General features: G+C 40.4%; 1 protein-coding gene across 5 annotated transcripts in view; it reads left to right on the forward strand.

Annotated features, from left to right (window-relative positions):
• TBL1XR1 (TBL1X/Y related 1) overlaps window positions 1-22354 on the forward strand; it is a 108606-nt gene that overhangs the window by 40155 nt on the left and 46097 nt on the right. For 4 of the 5 annotated variants that reach the window (XM_040074089.2, XM_040074092.2, XM_040074088.2 and 1 more), the window contains exon 2: window positions 7250-7314. The gene's annotated coding sequence lies outside the window, so the exon portion shown is untranslated. Of the gene's footprint in view, window positions 1-2856; window positions 2892-7249; window positions 7315-22354 lie in introns of those variants that run through there. The other variant, XM_040074093.2, reaches the window with a different exon arrangement.

The following is a 22354-nucleotide window of genomic DNA, read 5'->3' on the forward strand; positions in this document are numbered from 1 at the left end:
GCAGGGAAGGCTTCCCTTCTCAGGAGGCAGGAAAGCTTGCCATGGTAATGAGAAGCACAGGCTTTTTTCCTATACCCTGCTCTGCAATTTGTCGCAGCTCAGTAGCTGCTGTGTAAGAGTAAGTTGTCCTTTTAGCAGGGATGGCTGGATAACCAGTGCATGAACAAGGGCAGCCCTCTCCAGGTAGGATTTAACTCTTTGTGAATCAGAGCCCTCACGTGAAGTTGCGAAATTGCTCTGTTAGAGAAGTGATGGAGACATGGAAAGAGCAGAGGCCAAAGGTTGTAGGAAAGATGGTATTGTCTACTGGTGGCATGCTGTGAAGATCTGGAAAAAGAAATCCTTGTGTTGCTTGGTTTTTGGTAACTTGTCTGCTACTTAGTCACAGGCTTTACCTGTGCAGGAAGAACTTCATCTGTGGGTTATTTGTGTGAAAATATGTCCGAGACACAGTAGCTGTGTGGAAAGGTGATACACCTGCCTGAGTACATTGTGCTTCAAGCATTGCTCAGTTTTAAAAAGTTCCTGGGGAAATGAAAGGGGACTGTAAGCAGAAGTGCAGCAGCTTTTGTTGACCAGTATTTTTGGAAAAAAAATAAAAAGTTACTCCTTGCTACATTTAATTGATGATTTCAGGGCATTCAGTGTTACCATTTTTTGGGCAGTGTGAGAGGCTTATGTTTTTCACTGGCTTTGCACAAAATAATAGTAATAATAATTTTAGGAAGAATCTGGAATGCATTATAAACACCTTATTTTAGTGGAGCTGTATCCCAGGAACATATGGAGTGTATGAACCCAACTCCACCGCAAACTTTGCTTTTGGTCTCTGGTACGGCTTAAAGCTTTCAGAGAAATGTTTTCATACCTGTGGATTTTTAAGTGCTTTTGAGTTTTAAAAGTAACTCATTACTTTGAGGGTTATTTTAAGGGAATTCTTAGATCCTAACTCTTCAGCCTCTATGCTATCACTATCACATACCCAATATCACAAGCAAGGTAGATTATTGAGAGCATTTCGGAATACCTTTGTTTTTAAACCCGACCCTTTGCTGCAAGGGCAGGTATCCTGGGAATTATTCCTGCAGTGGGCAGACAGAAGGCAGGCAGCCTTCCTGCCGTGTCCTCAGACAGGGAGAGTCACTTCAGCCCCACTGGGTGTACGCAGCGTTCGGGGTCAGTGGCCACAGCGGGACAGCTTGAGCCTGTTGACGTCAAGCTGTCTGCAAACACCTCTTGCAGCAGAAACCAAACCCCACTGCATTGTCTGAATGTCCTCAGCGGCTCCTTAGCTTGGCAAAAGCGTAGATCCGAGCTGTTACCCTAAAAGAATGTCCTGTTTGACTTCTGGGTGCCCAAAGAAGTAAAGGAGGTGGTGGTACCAACACTGAGGGAAACCCAAGTGCTCCGTGGTGGTTACACTCGTTGAGGTTGAAAATAACACAATATTGTCGAGTCCTTTTGTTATTTTGGGAGATTTCCTTATTTAAACATTTTGAGCCTAGTTCCAAATGTGATGTCTGCATAAAACGTGTCCCACCTCCCTGAATCCTGGCGTATTTGAGACAGAATTTTAATTAATTCAATAAATTAAGCTTACCATAATCTAGAGAAGTTCTTCTGCAAGGCTACTGAATCCCAAACCAGAAGAGTACAGTTTTGAAAACACAGTATCCGTCTAAAAACACAGCTGAGGCAGGCACTGTTAGCAAAAGAAGGGGATTTTCCCAGGAAAGCTGTTTGAGCTTTATTCCGTTTCTCCTTGCATTGGAGACCAATTTAAAAGTCCTTCTAACCTTGCAACTATCAATTCCCTGCAAACACATTTCCGTGTTGACAAAAGCAGCTGCTGCCTTCCTTCAGCTGTGAAGGCTCATCTGAGTTAACTGGGTCTGATGGAGAAGGGTTCTCACCCACCAGTGCAGCTGAATTGATTTAGTGAGCTGGAGAAAGCTGAATTAGTATCATGGGAAATATCTCTGTTCTTACTTTGAGGAAAGGGAATAGGGAAAAAAAAAATCAGATTTTTTAAAGGTTGGATTTTCTTTTTTTTTTCGTCTCTTGGTTCAGTCTTTTGGGTATGTATTTGAAATCTGTAGTAAGAGTGGCCCCTAAATTTTACGCATCAGATTGTTTTTTTCTTTTTTTTTGTTTTGGAGAAGGAAAAATCTATTCCCTATTTGAAGTGAGTCTGCTGAGAGCACCCCGTTTGACAAGCTGTTTTAGTTGATTATTATTCCAGTGGTAAATTTAAATTTAAAACTCAGTTCTAGACTAAAACCACCGAAAAGGTGTTTGTCAGTATGCTACTGTTTTGATCAGTATGTCAGCATGTATGTTATTTTCGGAAGAAAAACTCGACAAATTGGAAACTACCTTGAATTTTCACAGGTGGGCCCCTATCCTGCAGGCAGCATCTGTGAAGGTGGGGTTTTGTGAGTGCTTTAAGGTCCTTTGGCATAAAAGTGCTTTAAGTAATGATTCTTTATACTCTTTCCCAGTCTAGACTGGGTTTAACTTTGTTCTTTAGGACCTTCTAACTTGCAGTTGATGTGAATTGGATTACTTGCCAATGGATTTCATTTCAATGCCTTACAAGTGAAATGGTGCTGCAGCACTGCTTGCCCTCCTTCCCATCGGTACCAGCTGATTGGTATTGACAAGATTACTGGGGTGCTTTATGGGTTTTTAATGGAGCTGGCTGAGTTGGTTTCCTCTCCAGCAATTCAGCTGCCTTCTCTTTCAGTGGGCTATGAGCTATTTTCTGTGATTGCATCAATTCTTGACTGTTACATAAATTGGTGTTTAAACTTCTGCAGTATTCTTTTGCTCTGGTGGGACTTGTCCTGTGTTTCTCATTGCACAGTGAATCCTGTTTCTGTGGGTTTACGGTGAGTCGTTTCTGTATCTGGATGAACTTTTCTCCAGAACACTGCTGTCTGCTTGCCCAGTTCTTATTCTTTATCCCCTCAGATACCTTTTGTTTTAGTAGCTGATTCACATGTGTTCATAGACATACAGGTGCTTGTTCTATATAAGAGTATTCCTGAAGTGTGGAAAGTTGTGCAGCTTTAATGTGTTATGAATGTACAAGTTAAGCATTTCTTCCTTGAAACGTCTGAAAAGTCAACTTCAAGTTTTTCTATATTTCTGATGGAATAAAGGTAAAAGAACAAAGATCAGGAAATTAAAAAACTCTCAGCTGACAGATAAGAGCTGTTTCAGGTAAAGTTTAGGAATTTGTGTGGATGTGTCTCTGGGCAGGTCTGAGATACTTCCAGTGCTTCCTGATGAGGAGTCTTGTAAAGCATCCTCGCCCACGCCGTGCTCCCAGAGTGAGGTACTGGAGCAGTCTGTGCATGTTATTTTGTCTCTAGGAACTCTATTGCTACCAGTTTCAAGTAATGACAGTTTTTAACGATGTCTTGTGTGTGGTGATGATTTCCCCCCACACACGCTTGTACGTATTTGTTTCTCCTGAATTTTCTGAGTTGGTATTTGTCTCGGTTTAGCCTCTCTGTCAGATCTGAAAAGCAGATGTTGTTTTAGACGTGCTGAATTGCTTAAAAAAAAATATGCCATACATCGCTGTGAAACTGTGATTAAAAGAAATAACTTTGGTTTTCTCTGTTTATGTTCCAAGCACAGCAGTGGTGGAATCACCATTAGCTTTGTATGTGCCTATTAACCAAATGAAAGGAAGGATTCAATGGAGTGATTAGTTTTCAATTTAGGCTTTTAAAATTATTGTCTCATGCTTTTTGCAGCCTAGTTACTGAGGGGGATATCCAGGATTTAGTTATTTTTAATTCTATTTTGATTGGGAAACTTCTTCCAGATACTGAATCCAGATAAAAGCAGGATACTCAAGGATCATTTAGAAGAAAAGATACTGTGTCCTTAAAAGGCTTTAGTGAATCAGAAAGCACAACATCTAATGACTAAATTTATTTGTTAGAACTCAAATAGCACCAAAATCTCAGAAAGTAGTATAAGCAGTGTGATCCTAAGAGGATTAGAAAAAAAGCACAAGTTCACATGGGGAACAGGAGCAATTCAAAGCTCATGCAGAAACCACTGGTTTAGCAGTAACACAAACCCAGTGTAATGCCTGGGAAGGAGAAAGCAGCACCAATAGCAGCATTTCTGGAAGGAAATGGTTAAACATCTCTGCAAGTAGCATTTAGAGAAATCCTGGCTTTGGACTGTCTGTGTTTGGAACCAGGTGAGGACTAACACAGGTGTACATCTGGCCCGTGTGTTTATAACCAGATCTGTCGCTGGTGCCAGCGTTGTTTTTATTTGTGGTTTCCTTTGTACCACGCGATTGTTACTCAGTTGATAGCAGCAGCCCAATCTGTGCAAGCAGCTTGGGTGGGTATTGGCTGCTTTGGTGAAGGTGGTTTGGCACGTTAGTTTGAGCCCTGAAGGTGGGAACTGCCTGGCTCATGCAGGCTGGGTTTAAGTCCTGGAGTGTGGCTGTCTCTGTACACCAGAGCAGAATAGGATGCTCTTCACCGGGAGATGATGTTGGGTGTTGTACTGAGTGTTTGTCCCCAAATCTCTGAGGGACATGGGCATCAGTTGTGTCATTTTGTGCAGAAAAAACTGGTGTGGGCAAAGCTGGTAAGCACTGGCTCTGAGCACACCTGTGTCAGTGCACACATGGCAAAATTCTGTTTTCAAGTGGAGGGGGGCAGTTTTCAATTGATGTTGAATATGTGGTGAGCTATTCCCAACCCTCCAAGAGGAAGGATCCAGACTCACAAACTGCTGGGCATTCCCCAGGTGTGCCTTATCAACTTAAAGGGCATCTGGGGATTATTTTTAAGTGTCACGTAGTATAGCTGTTACTCCCTCTGAGCACCTGTTTAAATCACTGTAGCATGTTGGAATGTAAAGGCGAGAGACAGTCTGAAATCAATAAATTATAACTGTCACCTGCATTGTTTCAAGGTACATGCCAAAATCCAGTAAGATAAATCTGGAAAGAAAAGAAGCTGCTGATGAGGCATTTGTACTCAGCAATTGATTCTGAAGAAGGACATTGCAGAGTTTTCTAAATGTTTACATGTCTCTTCAAACGCCCTTATTTAAACCTGGAGCCTACAACCAATTAACATTGAGTGAGGAATGAAGCAAAGTCAGTGAACCCTTTCTTTTCTCATTCTCTGCTCTCTTGAGTCTTTGCTTCCAGCTTCTTTCCGTGTCACTGCCCTGTTTAGATGAAAAGCAAAGGACAAGAAGCCTCTTCCACGGATCAGGCAGAAAGGTTTCCCTCTCTGGCTTCGATGATAAGTACTGCACTCGAGATTGCACAAGGGCAAAGAGGTGTTGGAAGGAGACAGCTTGGGCAGTGTGTACTGAAGAAAGCCTTTTTTCCTTGAAGAAAATGGTTTATGTTTGTGCAATCATCCCTTTATTTGTGTTTGCGATGTTCCTTCCCAAATGGAATAACCCAAACAAGCGTCGCACTTGGAATGGGGTAGCAGGGCCCTCCTCTGCCTTTCTCTGCACACAGCTTTTATCATGGTTTAGACTGCTTCAAAAGAATAGTGGTTGGTTGCTGTTTTGTTCTGTTTTTAAGGAAAACTCTTGTTATAAGCAAATAATGTTTTTATGGTGTCTGCAGAACGGATGTTAAAGCTTTCTCTTCTCAGCTGGTCAGCAGCTCCAGCCATGGAAAAAAAGCTTTCCAAGTAGCCTTGCACAGAATACTGTACCTCTTGAGGAGTGGGGTTTCACTCAGCCTATTTACATATTTTCGGCAGCAAGTGTACAACTAAGCAAGGAAATAAGAGCATGCTTGCAGATTCTTTCAATTCCCAGCATTCCTCAGCATCCTCTGCAGTGCCTTTTGCTCGCACTGTGAAGGTGATGTTTCTGCCTGCCTTTTGGCTTCTTGTGAGAATAAAAGAAGAAGCTCAAATGATGCAGTTTTTGTGGCGTGGTGGTGTTTTTTTGGTGGGTTTTTTTTTTGGGGCTGGGTCCAAAAATGTTCTGTAATGAATGATTTCCTGCTGGTTGAGCTTGAAAATTGCACGTGAGAGCCTCGTGTTGATCATGAGTCCCACAAACTGTAGTTATTCTTTAGTCATAGTAAAAGTTTTTTGACCACAGGTTGCAGATGCTTGGTAAAGAATTTAATCTAAAAATAGTCTGGTAATACTTCATTAGTCACCCATGTCCATCTGTCACCCTTCCTGCTCTTTGAGTGGGCGATTAGATTATGTCCTAAAGAAAAGTCGTCTGGCAAGTATTTGTATGGAGGACAAGAACTCAGGATTGTTAGAAAGGGTAGAAGACATTTGTCATGGCTGAATAAAAATGGATGTTGCAGTGGATGGAGTTACCTCATATTTGGATGTCAAAAGCTGTGTGCTTATACTTAGTTATTCTATTGTTAGGTGCATAAAATTATTATTGACATGTAAAGAAAATTGCGAAAATGTAGGAGAGTGTGGATTTGTTTGGATTATGTTTTTGTTTGGCTTTTAAAGGTGAGCACGATTTCTCTTGGATTTTGCACTAGGAAGATTTCTGTTTACATGTTGTCAAGTGTTGCTAGCAATTACTGTGAGCTGGTGTTTTTTTTAAATTACTGAGGTCACTGCTGGAGTTGGTAACTCTATGGGCTCATAGGCACACCTGAGTATATAAACTGAGTTATTTAGTGCAAGATGTGCTAGGAAAACAGATTTATTTTTCTTTGACTGCTTTGCAGTGGATGTAACCATTTTGGAAGTCATACTTCTGGAATGTTGATTTTTGTTTGGGGCTTTTCAAAGTGTTTGGATGTCGGTAGCTGTGGTTTGTTTCCAGAAGAAATTTGGCATGGGCAGATGATATTGTAAGTTGCCTAGTTGCCTTCCTGGAGCTTTTTGTGGAGAGCTGAAGCAAAATGCAGACATCAGGATGCTTGTACCATCAGGTTTGTGGTTGTGTGCACTCCTGCTGAATGGCTGGAGGTGCAGGTGTTCATTCAGCAGTATTTGTTCAAAGCCCTGTGTGCCAGGCTCCCTGCAGGAGCTGGTTCTGTGATGTGGAGAGCACAGGATATGTGCAAAGCTCCAGCTCTGTGCTGTGCCCGACCTCTGCTCCGGGCTCTGAGCAAATCCAGGGGGAGCTGAGCAGGCTGGGAGAGCCAGGAAGGTGAAATGATAACATTTTACCGTGTGTTAGCAACACTGTTTTCAAAATAATAATAAATACTAACATTGCCTATTTTGTTTCCTTATTTCCCTGTCAGCATCACCCTTCTGTGGCAAGAGGCACCCGAAAGGAAAACTTCTGCATATCAATGCACTGCCAATGGTAAGTACCTTTTTAACTGACTAAAGGAGGTATGGTTTCTCTCTGCACACTTGCCATTAGCAGGAGGAGTATTTTTAGAATAACTGCTTTTTAGTATTCAAGTGGATTATTTTCATTTTTGAAGGAACATCTAGACCTTTATGCTGTTTGACAAAAATAATACAATTGCACCTGGTTTTATCCTGTGGAAAGTAGGGCAGCATGTTAATTTTGAAGTGAGAAGTGTGACTTGACAGAAACATAGCTCATCCTGTTGGTAACTGGTGTTGCTTCCTCTTTTGGCCAAGAGCCTGTTTGGGTGAGCTGTAGCCAAGCTGAGTGTTCTGTAGCCCCCACTTGGGTGCTCTCTGCAGTTTGTTTCAATACTAACAGCTTTTCCCAGAGAGAAAAAAAAAGACAAAAAACAGCTCAGCATTGTCAGGTGTATTTTACATCAGCCCATTTGTCAGTGTAAGACCAGTGGAGTTGAAATCTTAGCTTCTGTAGAAAGGGGCAACCTTCTTATTCCATCTCTGGAGTGTTAGTGTTGCAGACTATTGCAAATTCATTTTTTCAGGCTTTTTCAGTCCTTAATGGTTTGCTGGTGCTTCCTGATAGCTGTGCAGATGGAAAGCAGAGCTGAGGGCTGGAGGGAAGGACTGGAACTTACTGCTTCAGCTTTGATCAAACGACCTCTTCCTAGCAGTTTTGGTATCTTATGTTGTCACAGCTGAGTTGTACAAGAGTGGTACCTGCAGCATTAGCCTTAAGAGTTAAATGCATAAAGTGCCAGCGTTGAGTTCTGTGTTTGAAGCATCTGTTGATTATTGTGCTCAGTACAATTTGTGCTTTGAAAACTCAATTTTGGATCTGAGAGCTGAGCTGGTTTCCTCTGGTTTGCATTTGGAAATGTATCTATAGAATATGTAAATCAATTACAGCCTCGCTTACACCTTTGCAACTCCACTGTCTTTGCCCAGAGAGGAAAGTGATGCTCGAGAGTTTTCTTGGATGGAGAGTTTCCTTTACTTTGAGGTAGTAAGCTAGTCTGTTAACTCCTAAAGACATCATGGAGTGAAATGCAATATATTTGTGACAAAGTAAAGCAAATATACCTCTGAAATCAGAAAATCTGCGCTAAGCATGTATGTTGTTTAATAGTCTGGTTTTTAGGCTCAGACTTGATAGGAGTAGAGTTTATATTAATTTGGGATGAACTTTAGCTGATGGAAATGGATTTGTTGAGTGAGAAAGAGTAGTGTTTGCCTGGTCACTCAGACTGGTATTTTAACTTCTCAGTCCTGAAATGAGCAGTGCTCTCAGCCTTTTCTGGTATTGTTAAATCTTCATTGTTGTTGTTGACCTTTTTCCAGCAAAAAGCTACTCTGTTTTCTTTTTATTTTGTAGTGGTTGAGTGTTATTTCAGTTATGATTTAAGATACCGATCTGTATTACTGCCTCTCTTAAAAACATGACTCATTTTGTATTAACCTAGTCCTTGTACTTCATAAAATTTTAAAATACTGTAAGACTGTACTTGAAATGTTGCTGCATTTTGTCCTAATTCTCCCCCTACAAATTATATTAGAAATGCAGAACTGCACAGTCTCAAGGGCATGGTAGTTGTTACCATGATCATAAAACATATTCAGCTGTTACTTGCGGTGAAGTACTCCCCACTCTTTTCTTTGAGGACTGTTTTTGTGCTATAAGTTGTTATACTTTAGTATTCAAGAGATTTCTAAACCATTACTCACCCCTGATTAACTTTGAAATAGTTTGAATGTAGATTTAAGAGACAAGCTAGACACATTTTTTACCATCCCCAAAGTAATCATAACTAAACCTGTACAGTAAAAAAGGCTTTTATAGGTTTTTATTATGTTTTTCTCTTTGCTGTGTGTAAACTAAGTGTGGGCCAGAGGTCAATGAAGAAAGCAGGTTGTGTACATCTCCCAAACACAAGACTTTCTTTAACCATGGTTGCCCATGAATAAGAAATTAATTTCTGATTCCCTTGAGAAATGTTTGTAGCATTCTTGGTTATGTTTTAATCCTGATTGTCAGTTCCATTTCTTAGTATTAAAAAAACCCCAAATAACAATTTACACATACTTAATTATCTTCTGTTGTTTTCTTAGATTTTCAATTTTCAAGGTAATTAACATAAGCTTATTTTTTGTATCATATTATATTATGATAGACATACCTATGTTATGTATATGTTAACTGAATAACCAAATAGGGTAAAATACTAGTTGCAAATTTTTGTAAAAGTTAAGAATTACTGTAGTTGTTGGCAATTCTTTGGAAAATTAAATATTTATATTGTGATATAGCATGGCTCTGTTCAGTGGGTATTAAGTTCTCCTTCCTGTTCCTCCAACCGAATTTAATGTTCCTCACAATGTCAAAGGAAAGATGCAAAGGCTTAATGAAAAAGGCCCGGTAATTGCAGGAAAGTGTCTAATGCTACTTTTGCAGGATTTTGAAAGTTCATTTAGTCTGATAACTGGGTACTTAATCCATAGTCACAAGAATTGATGAATGTGTCGGAAATAGAAATTTGAAGTCTCGGATCTTTGGTCTAAGCAAAAGATGACCTCAGGATTTCAACAAGGGCTTTAGCAAATAAATTTTCTTATTATTGATGGAACAGGTAGCTCACTCAAGAAAGATTTTCCATTGTATCTTGGAAGGCTTTTTTGTGACTTTTGGAAGCAAACCAGTTTGCCTTTCTGTCTTTGCAAGCCATTGAAGCAGTTTAGTGTGTGTGCACATAAATGCGTGTGGGAGTATAGGAGTGTGCTTACCTGTGCGTGTATTTGTACACACATAGATCTAAATTTAGAAATGCAGGATGGACTGTGCAAAACCCAGGAACTTACAGAAAAGTGAGAGCTACCAGTTTGTGGCTCTCCTAGGACAGTTTGCTGGGATGGGTTTGATTTTGCAGAGGTAATTAGAGAGGGCTGTGAAGGGCTCAAGCAGGGCAGTGTGGTGGCTTTCTTTACAGGCGTCCTGGAAAACACTGTGCCAGGCTTCTGAGCCTTTACATGCATGGTCTGACAAAGATTGACACCCTGAGCAGTTGAAAAGGTGTCGTGCAGAACAGAACAGAGGATGTTACTGTTCATTGCAAGCTGGCACAGGTAAAACCTGAGGATAGGCAGTGAGCACAAAATGACCTAGTCCCCAGGCAAGCGGTGTCATCAGCAGCTGAGGCATGTCCTCTCAGTCTTGGGGGGAATAACAAGTAGGTGATTTAAATCAGCTCTTTTCAGTGCTGCCTACTTTTAGGTGAACACATTATACTGTGTTTTGAGGGTGTGACACGCCTATTGTGTGTTATGTCAACTGTTCTACACATAAGAGATGTTACTGAACAGCTCTGCAGGCACTCAGTCTCTTGGGCTGGGAAATTCCATGGGTGCAGCATTTCAGTGTCATTACCTATGCAGGGATTTAGCTCAGAAAACCGCAGGAGGGCTTGGAGGAGCTGGGAAGATGGAACAAGTCACTCCAAAGTGAAGGGACTGGAAAATGTCTGCAAAAATTTCCCCAAGACTGCAGCAATTTGTTTTTAATTTGAACGCCTTTGTGGTGCCTTCAGGTGGTCCTGTGACCTTCCCACTCCTTAGAAGACAATAAATGGATGTAACTATTAGCCCGTGCTTCCCCAGCAGCTAAACCCATCCAAACACTGATCTGCCAGGCCATTATGTTAAAATGCTTCCATGCAAGGGAAGACAACCACGGGAGGGGATATGAGCTGGGGAGTTGGGGTTGGTGGGGAAGCCTTGCCTCTGCTGGCACCTGCCGAGGACAGCTGGAGGTCTGTGCCGCTAGCTCCGCGGTTTTTGCACTGGAATTGCAAAACTGGCTTTGTTTCAAGAGGAGCTGAATGGCGCCTCTCAACTATAGATATATAAAATAAGTATCTGCAGGTGAGCAGCCCTTTGTACGGTGATGTGAAGGTCCGTTGCCATTGTACTGAGAATAGGGACCCCTGCTTTGCAGAGTTTATGAAACTTGACAGTACTAAAGATGTTGCCCTCAAGAGCCTAGAATAATTGATTTAAAATAAATAACCCTGCAAGGCTAAGGCCCTTATTCTATGAAATGCAAATGCGTGTGCGTACATGTAACTTCTAGTGTAGGAGTAGTTCTTCCGAGATATAAATAAGGAGCAGTTGCATGCATAAAGCTAACCAAGCTTGAAAGCACTTTGAACAGTAGGGCCTAAAAGTGCTCATGAAATTTATTGTTCAGGCTGTTGGTTGCACAGTTTATGGAGTGCAGCCCTAAATGGAAAAAAAAAATTAAATGTTTATTTCTAGCAAGTTATGAAATAGTCTAAAATAACTGACAGCATGAAATTTTGGACTGTTTTGCTCTTTGTGAACTCTGTGGATGCTATTATCAATGAAGGAAGGTGAAGTGCAATGTATTTCGTGTGATAATTCGTTGTGGCTAAACAGTTGTTTTGCAAAATGTTCATACATCAGTTCTATTTATTGGATCAGCATGAATTAGCTAATCTAGTCGTTTATGTGTGGAGGAGGAAATACTACTAATAATGTGATACGAAAGAAAAGTTCCATCGTGTGATAGGGTGCAAACTGTGATAAGCATTAAAAATTGTATGTACACTATTCTAAATCATTTTTGGAAGGGTTTTTGAATTTTCTGTTTCTTACAGAGAGCAAGTTAAACACCCTAGCAAGATCCTTTTCTGACTGAGAGGGAAAACACCCTTTTTCTCCTTTTTCTGCCATTAAAGTTCACCACTGAATGAATCAACTGAAACGGAAATGAGCTTCCCTTAAAAAAATTTAAGTGTTGGCTCTGTTTTGAAGTAGCATTTGTCAGAGAACTTTCTCTGCTGTTTCTCTAAGCATTTTACAGTTCAAAAATAAGCTTTGACTAAGAATTCTCGGCAAAATCATAAATATGTAATTATCTAAGCAGCTAGGATATTTAGCCCCTGGCAGGTGCCCAGTGCAGTGCAAGAGCAAAGGGAACTGGGCCAGTATCTCAAGCTAGAAGAACATCATCTAAAACAGGGTGAGGGCCATTGCTGTTCCTTACATACTGCCATTCCTAGGTTTTAAATCTTACATGTACCTGAAAAGAGTGTTTCTGCTGCAGTGGGTTGTCTTTTCTTACAGCTGATTTACTCTGGTTTATTTTGTTGTTGTCTTCCTCTGCTTCACCTCCCCTGCCTTAGGTTTTTTCTGTCTTTGCTGCTTTCTACTGGTGTTGGTTCAATAGATAATAGTAGTGCAGTTAGCATTAGATTATATCTTACTTTGATCAGCATGCCATCTGCTTTAGAGGAGAGGGAGATTTTGTGTTTCTGCTCTGGGTTCATTGCCATATGCCTGTGGTGGAGTTGTATAACCTGAAATGACCCTTTTCCTGCTCTATTATATGAAAGAATTAGAAATACAGCGTGAAGTTTTTGTCGACATTGACAAAGATTGTTGCATAGTTAAAAAATTAAACTGGCTTTTGGGTGTACATGAAGTAGGATGTTGTAGAGGAAACCCAAGGACAGGCTCTTTTGTGTCCCAGCCCCTGAGTGTTGCCATCTGCAGAAGAGAAAGGCTGATTTCACAGGAGACTCTGTCAATTTGTCGCTTGTATCATCAGGCCTTGATCCTGGTTTCCTTCTTGTCAGCAGAAAGTTGATGTTAGCTTGAGTTAACAAAAGTAAAAGCGGCTCTTAGTTTTAGCAGTTCTGATGCTGGGAGATAATGAATATTGCTGCAGAACAGTAGGAAGTCTGTAGGCTGTGTGGAATGATGCTGCTGATGCTGACTTTTATTTACTCAGGAAAAACAGAGACCTGCTGGCCTTCAAAAGCCAGGACTGTGTGTGGCCATCAGCACAGAGGGTATGGCTAAAAGCCTGTATTTGCTTTCCAACTCTCTAGTTCACCCAGGGATTAGAAGCAGAAATTGCAGTCAGTGGGTTAGTGCACCCATATTTATTTATAAAGGTCATGTGTTGCGTTCTTACTGTAATTTAGTGAACAAATATAAGAAACTATTCAAGACAAGGGATTTGAATCCCATACTGAGCCTATGTATGTAGGATTGGCATCCATTAATTTAATATTCACACAAATGGAGAGTATTGATGTCAAATGTGACCCATAATTGGAATCTTTGACCTTATTAATGATATTCATGAAATCTTCCCTTTTTACTTAATTTCTTTGGGCTGTAGGTGGACCATATTTTATTACAGTCTACACGTTTTAAAAATGTTTTATCGTGTTCAGGTGTTTAACAACTGTTTTAAAAAAATAAGCTAAGTCCAGTTGCATAAGTTAAATTCAAGACCATCATAACAAGGTGAAGAGGAGAGGACTTGAATAAAGTAATAAACTGGGTGCATTGTGTGACTTGGGAATGATTCTATTCCGGGTAAGGAGTTGGACTCAATGACCTTTGTGGGTCTCTTCCAACTCAGCTGATTGTATGATTCTGTGAAACTGACAAATGAACTTTTACAAAATCAGCCGCTTCACTCTCTTGTAACTTGTTGTCTCTTTTAGCTTAGTTGACACTTTTAATGAGAACAGCCATGCACTTCTGGTAAAGAGCATACAGTCAGCCAAACAGTATATATATGATGGGCTATGAAGGAGTGATTTTAAGTGTGTGCTTACTGATGAGAATGCAGAATACAGTCACTGGGGGTTAAAGTGAACAGAGGGCAGATCAACCATCAGAGCGGAGTCTTTTTTCATGAATAAAAGAAACAAATGTAAAACTATCAGGTACATAACACACAAATTAAGAGGAAAATAGATGGTCAAAGGTTAAAGAGGGAATGAAAACACAAGTTTTATGGTCACAAGATCAAATGAGGCATTAGTTAATTTTCCTTTTTTGGTGCAGTTCAGCAGGAGTTCAAGTAATTCAACCGAGTGATTGAACTGGAACAGGAAAGAGTGCCAGAAAAACTGGTTGCTAATAACATAAACAGAAAAAATAATCAAATGAAGTTAAGACTTGATGTCAGCATTTTGCATTAAAATGCATTTGAAAAGGCTGGAATTCCATCCTAGTTTGTGGAACCTGATTTACATAGGAAACAAATTTGTAACGAATATTATTTTAACAGCTGATAAATTATTCTACTAATATGCCATCAGAATGGATTTAACCAAGAAGTGGCTGAAGCTCAGATGGTGTTTTCTGGAGACTGACCATCTGGGAAATTGGAAGTAACCTGAGTAGTAAGTAAGGGTATTTGAACTGTGAGGAGGTGACTTAATTACATAAATACCAAATGGAAACCACATTAGGGATGCTGGGGTTTTGCTCTAAACAGAAGATAAAATGCAACTTAATATTTCCTACCATTGATACCTCAAGGTGATGTGCTGCTCTTTAGGCAAGATCATTGCTACCTTTTCTTGTACACATTTCATACTTCTTATGACAAGCAAGTAACTGGTATGTGTTTGAGTTTGTGACTGTGAATGCAGTTTAGAATAGATTGTTGGCATACCTTTCCACTGGCCTAATTCCTGGCTTCTTTTATATTTAACCTTTTCTGAAAGCAAAATCCTTTTTTGCTGAACCGTTCAATTCTGGTTATTAAGGTTTTTCCTGTGCTGCTGCAGTTTACGAGGTTCCTGTTTTAAAGTCCTCCCCAGTTGGTGAGCAGACTCCTGCATGTCCCAGTTCTTGGCTCAGACTGGGGGCTGTGGTGAATAGGCTCTTGTGGAGCAAAGTTGCTTCCACTGACCCATCCAGTTTTGCTTTAACATCCTTTTTGCTGAAGCGGACAGAAATTTCTCAGCAGATTGGCCTCCTCATTGCCCACAGGGACAGCTGTTGCCATTTTGTTTTGTTCTTGTATTTGGTGGCTCGTGTTTTTCTTACTCACATGTGTCTCCATGGTGGTCCATGTATTTCAGTTGAATTTCCTTTTCATCATAATGCAAACTAAATAAACTTTTTTTTTTTTAACTGTCTTTCAAAATGCCCATGTCAAGGCAGTTGCAGGGATTACCCTGTTGATGTTGACTTGCACTTGGACTGTCTCTGTCAAAGCTTCCCGTTTTCATCAAACTGCTTTTCAGTCTGTCCACAGTTGTGTGTGGATTGTGGCATGTTTGGAAGAGGAATGGGTGTAATAGGTGGTCCCTGAAATGTTTTAGTCCTAACATCCAAGTGCCTGGAGTTCATGGGAGTTGGGTTGTGAAGGAACTCGGACATGGGGCAAAAACTATAGCCTGGGAGAGAACAATGTAATGGTCAGAAACATTATAGTTCAGGAAATTCAGTGGCGCATAAACAAGTCCTGGACTCATTTTTTGTCTGATTTGGAAGACAATTTAATCTGTTTTGTAAATCTTTAAATATATGCTTTGAAAAAGGAGTGTTATGTGCACAAATTCTAAATCATTCTGAAAAGAGCTCATGGCATCTATACATAGTGAACCTATGGGGAAAATATAGTAATTTTTAGGGTTCCTGAGGTTCTGTTGTTACCCCGAGATAGATGTGGGACGTTTTGCAAGTGCATGAGTGGAGGAACAGCAGGGAAGGCAAATCTTGAGCAGAGTGTTACTAGAAAGTGCCAAGTTACAGCTGTGATGAGTGACATCAACTTAAAAAGATGTCAGCTATGCAGGACTCATAAGCTAGGAACCTCTGGGCTTGCTTTTGAAGAAAAAAAGCTTTGTGGCTTAAGTGAAGTCAATTGTTCCACATATTTTTGTGACTTGTAACTCATCTGGTGAAAAGTCCGCAGGTGGTTTCTAGGCATGGTGCTCTGAGTAGGGAAAGGAGCTTGGGGATCCCAGGAGGAGGTCTGGGTCACAGAGTAACACACTTCCTTCTGTATTCTCTTGCCCTGGCAGCGTGGCATTTGTGTATTTGCAGTGCTGTATCCACAGGGATCTTCCACTGGCAAATAAAATTATGTCAGAGAAACTATTTATTTTAAATAAATCCAGCCTCGCCTTGTGCATCTCTCTGGCTACACCCATGAAAATTGCCAAGAGGTCAACTGAAAAATTGCCTAGAGGTCAGCTGAAAGGGCCTGTTTGGGAAGTGGGTGAATTCACAGCCCTCCCTTGGACAGTTTATGGGAGCTGGGTAGCACTTAGGACAATTGGAAAGATGATGCTGTGGCTCATTTCTACAAGCAGCTCATTGCACACTGTGTCAGGGTTGAAAAATGACAGTGCAGTCATGGTTTTTGGGGGTTTGAAGAGCAGTTTTGTGGCTAGCTCAACTTTAAATTCAGTGTGATACACAGTGCCTCTGCCAGCATATGTTGAAATCCTGTAAGAGTTCTATAATTAGGAAGCTTAGTTGAAGAATGGGGTGAAGGAAACACTTGCATTCCTTAAGTACAGAGGATTTGTCAAAAAGCAAAGTGTTCCATAACTTGCTATGAATTCCTAGGAGGATTTCATGACAGACATCTTCGGTTAAATGAAAAGGAATATACTGAAAAGGGGGAGGGAGACAATTGTTTCTGTTGTAATGTGTGAATTCCATAAAATCCTCCAAAATGCAGCACTTCGGAGTAGGGGTTTTGCTTCTTTTTCCTTCTCTCATTTTCTCTTAGTACCAGGAGGATTGTAGGATATGTAAAGTGTGGACTTCACTGTAGGAAATGCATCTATTTATCTCTTCGAACCAAATGTAAGCGAGCTGCGTGGATTGTTTCAGTAACACCTAGGAAAAAAATAATTTGTTTTGGGAACCTTAAATCTACTAAATACTTGCTGAGTGAAGAAAAAATGTAACATTTTGCCTCACACTAGGATAATGGCTGCAGAATTCTAGAGCTTCAGCTGTTTAATAAGGCATTCCCTAACTCAGCCCAACAGCCAGAGCCAAGGAGAGAAAAAAGTGCCTTTTCCTGTGATGCTCTTACCTTCCCTCTCTCAGCATGTTCCTGCAAAACACTTCCCTGCTTCCTCAGCTCTGGTGTAGCTCAGTGGCTCTGTTTCTGCTGGGCTCACTGGGGCTGAGCAAGGACCTGCCTGTAGGAGGCTGGTTGCTCTATGGTTGGAAAATAAGACAATCCCATTCTCTCACTGCTAGCTCTGTATTGTTTGTTTTTTTCCAGACACAATTAGACTCGTTAGAGAGCTCTTTATCTAGCTCTTTTTCTAAAATAAACCAAGGGGGCTAGCATTTAATCCTCATTTGGTGCTACAAATATTTCATTCCACTGGCCAGAGAAGTTACTGAATTTAGATGAAGATGGCAATATTCAACGTTGTATTCATCTTAACTCAGTAACAACTGGCACTTTGAGGAATGTCTGGAAAAGCTGTGTTACATCTCGGCACTTCCATTATCAATAAAAACCCTTCAGTGTGTTTTGTGTCCCATAGAAAAGGAATCTGTGTTTTTTATGGGTGTGCTAGGAGGACAGGCAGCAGCAGTGACACTCTCTGGAGGACCTTGGTCCATAAGAGACGGTAGCAGATGGTCTAAGGGAATATATATTAAAACAAAACAACAAAAGTTCTTTATTTGTTGTTGACCTTTGGTGTTGTTTATGACCTTGTCTGGTGAGATTACGATCTTTTCAGCACAGGAACGAAGTCCTACTTGTTTCTGCAGCCTTAGCACCATGGGGGCCCCATCCTAGAAAGGGATCCTTTGGATAATGTGGTTATTCAAATGAATGGTGGTAATAATAATGTTCATTATGCCTGGTTTTAGTTGTTGTGAAAGTTCCTTGAGCAAAGAGAGATGTGCCTGAAGTAGAACAGCAACATTTTAAGTGAAATCCTCCTTGCATGTGTTGCTTTTTAATTGTCTGTGTGTTTTGTAGATGTTTTTGTACCACTGTTTTATCCGAGTGTGTATAAAACCACATCAGAGATTTTACAAGGGTTCGTATCAGTGCATTTTGTGATTTATGCTCTGTAGTAAAGATGATGACTGCCAGAGGTTTTTTGGTTTTATATAATCCTGGATTTATAGCCTTGTAATTCTCTTGCTGTCTGTTTTAGAGTGCAGAACAGTGATAAAAACTTTGCACATAGACTTGTTTGACTTTTCCTTCTCTACAAGTCATGGAATCACAGCTGAGGGGGTGGCCACTCCTCCTCTGCATGATACCTGCTCGTTTTCCTCCCAGGCACTGATTTCTGGTAGCCTTGGGTTTTGGTTGTTGTTTTTGGGTGTGGGGTTTTTTGGGGTTGTTTGTTTGTTTTTTTTTGGGGGGGGTGGTGGTGGTGGTTGTTTTTGGTTTTATTTTTTTTTCCCCCTCAGATTTCAGAATTACAAATGGAATTGAGGGACAGGTTAAATAGATGAATTTGGTCACGTATGGCTGTGCTGTGAAAAATGCAGGTCATTTGTGTCTAGAAAATGGGTCAGGTTTTAATTGCATTGTCAAGGGTAGTTAATGCTTAAACAGTTTGCTTCTCAATATGAAAGGGAACAAAAACAGGTCTGCTATTAACTTTTCAAAGCATTTCTAAAATTATAGTATCTACATATAAACCTAAAGTACAACAGGCCTAGAAAACCCTACAAACATTTAACTACTTGCAAGTGCTCTGTTTTCTTCATGACAAAATGAGCTATTTTTGGTTTTCAATACTGCATCTTGTGGCATATCTACAGTGAGCCTCTTCTCATCCGAGTGCTGCTACGCTGACCAGACAGACCAGTTCGCATGACCTCAGGCAGAAAATAGCATTTTTGGTACGCTTTGAGTAGCTTTTCTAGCAGATTAAGGAGCTGAAGTTCAAGTCCATGATCAGTTGTCAGTGCTGCCTCATCCTCGTGCCTCTGACTGCCTTCCATACCCTGTGCCCCACGTTTGCCCTCGGCGTTATCCAGAGTTTGTGTTCATGAATAACCCTGCCTGCTTTTTTTGGCTGTGGTGCACAGGGTCATTGGATTTTGCTCTTTTCTCAGTTGCAATTCAGGTGGAGAGCACGATGGCAAAGGATTTATTGTTCCTGTGGTTATATAACGGGGTAGTTAGTGACAATAATTTCAATTAATTAGGTTAAATTCAGCGGAAAGGCAGCTTCTGTGGCATCTTGGAGGGAGGCTCCTCTTACCAGGAGATCCACCTTAGGCTGACTGTGGAGTCTGTGGTTGTCTGGTGGAAATTCATCTCCTCAGCAGTGTCACGGAACCTGTGGAATATATAATAGCAGTCTGAAAATATATTATTTACAAAAGGGGTAAAGTGTCCATTGTTTGCTTGATTCCCCCCCCCCCCATGTTTGAAAAAACTTTTGGTCTGGATTTTTTGAGTGATCTGTATGAGGCAGGACTTACTAGAAAACCACTTGTCTTCATCTCCATAATATACCCAAACCTCTAAATTCTGTCCCTATGTTCTATTAAAGTTTTATTAAAACCATTAATGTCAAATGTCCTTCCTTCTGTAAATCCAGTTTTGCCCAGGGTAAGTGTAACTGAAAAAAAAAAAAAAAAAAGGAAAAAAGAAAATTATGTTTTCCTACTGCTGATAGTGTTTGCAAGTTTTAATATGACTGTTGGAAGTAAAATGATTTGGAACAGGAGAGAAATCAGAAGATATGAACTAGGTCTTGACTTGGTGCTGGTTTTATATAAAGCAGGTGGTGTGAGAGTAGTTGTAGTGTTATAGCTACAGAGGCAAAACTGCTTACTGATTGCTGGGCTCCAGTTTTTATTCATAGCTGTAAGACATGTAAATTCCTACAGCTGTTGCTTGAGTGAAATTTGCTGATAATAGAGAGTTTTACTTAGCTGGTCAAGCCCGCTCTAATCCTGAACAATTTTATATGATCTCCTTAAGGTTTAAGTATTTTTAGTACATATAAAGAAAAAAAAACCTGTCAGGGGATGGATGAAACCACATTCATGTCTTCTTTCTTACCTTCTTTTTGAGTACCTTGCAGCTTTTTTACTTACAAAGTATGGCAGTTATTAGAAAAAATAAAGTGTACTGCATATGAAAATATCCTACATGATGAAAGTGGCTTTGGATCCCAGCCAGCTTTGTGTTTGTTTCTCACAGATTTTGTTTCCTTTTCCTGATTGTTTTCTTCTAGGTTTTTTTAATAGTTATAGTGTTAGAGTGAATTTTAGGATAGGAAGAAAACTTAGGAAATGGAAAACCATAGACAAGCCTGTTCCCAGACTGCAAATGATGATCTTAACCCAGGATTCTCTTCACTCCCCTTGGATTTAAAGGTGAATTGGCAACATGCAATATTAGTTACAGCTACAATTGATTTCTTTGTACGAGTACTTTGGTATGCATAAATGCATGAGAAATTAAACAGCTGGCACAGGCCTCCTGGTTTTGTGTAAATCTTAAGGCTAGGAGGATGAATATTTTTTATTTTATTCAAGATTCAAAGAGCTAGCTATAGAAGGAAGTTCTGTAAATGGCATTATTAGGAGTGTGTTCCTGCAAGCTGATGGGAAGTGATGTGATTTTATACCAAGATAAAAGCTGAGCAGCAATGGTTTCTGTGTTTCTTTTCGAGTCTGTCTTTCCAACGTTTCTGAGTGTTCCAAATTATTCTGCTGTACAACTGTAAAACTTTTATTTACTGAAACATGAATACAGGTCATCTCTTGTTGATGGGATGGCGTTCCCTAGTCTTAAGTTTGTTTCCAGAGCTGTTTCTATGTAATTCTTTCTCCATTTCTGTTTTCTCTCCATGGCAGACATACGTGAAACAATGCGTCCTGCTTCTCTCTCAGCAGAAGGCTTGAGGCAATTTAGTGTGTGCTGGCAGGGTTTCTCCTGCCAGCTTTCCATCTTCACTGAGCATCCTCTGCAGGATGCTCTTTTTTCTGCTCTTCAGCAGATCATGTCAGGCATCTGGAGAGATAAAGGCAGGAGGACTCCCTTTCAGGAAGTTTTCAGGGCAGATTACAAAACCTAAACTAGAAGAAAACTCAGTGGAATAGGTGATATTCTTTAAAAATGTAACTCTCCTCTTCCAAAGTCCCCGGCGCAGTCAAGTTTTGCCAGAGGAGTTTGGGGTATTTTTGTTGGTGACTCTTCCATTTAAATCCATCTAAAGACGGACTAGTACCTTGTATTGTGTCTCACCGTGCACTGCTTGTGGCACCAGCAATCAAAGCTGGTCTTTCTCTGGGAAATAATAAAATCAAATCCAGGAATTTCTTGCTACCATCTCCTGGACACTCACTCCTCCTAGCATCACTGTGTCCAGCGTCCTTCATTCCAGTGTATTACTTAACCCTACTTCTTTTATTTTCTTTTGCGTAGACTTCTAGATGGAAGAATGTTTGCACCAGCTTATGTGATGTAATAAGGGCTGTTAAAATTCAACATGGCTTTTGTACATATAGTTGCCTGTAATGAAAGTTAGGTATTAATTTGGGAAGGCACACAAAGGGGGTATTGTAATTGAGCAGTGGCTGACATGTCGCTCAAAACTCAAAGTAGGTTGTACTATAAATATAGTCTCTTGTTTTGCAATTGACATTTTGCTAGTGGGTGGCTAATTTGAAAGGAAATAGACCAGTGATCTAATATTAATAACTAATTAATAGTTATGTGGCTATTTTAAGTCTATTTTTCCGCTTATTTATAGGCATATATTATTCATCTATGCTGTGTATCCTTTGCGTATACATTTAATTCTGAAACTTTTGCTTCGGTGACATTCAGGCTTTGCAATCAAAAGCTTGATAGCAAAGTTGGTATGTTCTTCAGACCCGCTTTTTGAGGATGACAGTTTCAAAGCAGTAACACTTCAACCACTGAGGGAAGTCTCCCTCTTGAAGCAAGGCCCAGGAGGAAAGCCAGTGGTGCATTGTCTACATCTCACCTTCATTTGTGAGTCCTAAATCAGCATCTCTCCTGTATGTTTTCCTGTGCTTGAAGTAGAATACAGAGCAGTTGTTAGGCTTCCATTGAAAGCATGTAGCTCATAGACAAACTGAAGAGGAATAAAACAAGAAGGAGCATCTCCCAGGCAGCTTGGTCCTTTGGGATCAGAATAAAACATGCGTTCAAGTGCTCGTTGCTTCTCACAGCATGTGTGTTACTGTACCAAAGAGATGTGATATTT

This window comes from Hirundo rustica, chromosome 10 (assembly GCF_015227805.2).
Source record: "Hirundo rustica isolate bHirRus1 chromosome 10, bHirRus1.pri.v3, whole genome shotgun sequence".
NCBI lineage: Eukaryota > Metazoa > Chordata > Aves > Passeriformes > Hirundinidae > Hirundo > Hirundo rustica.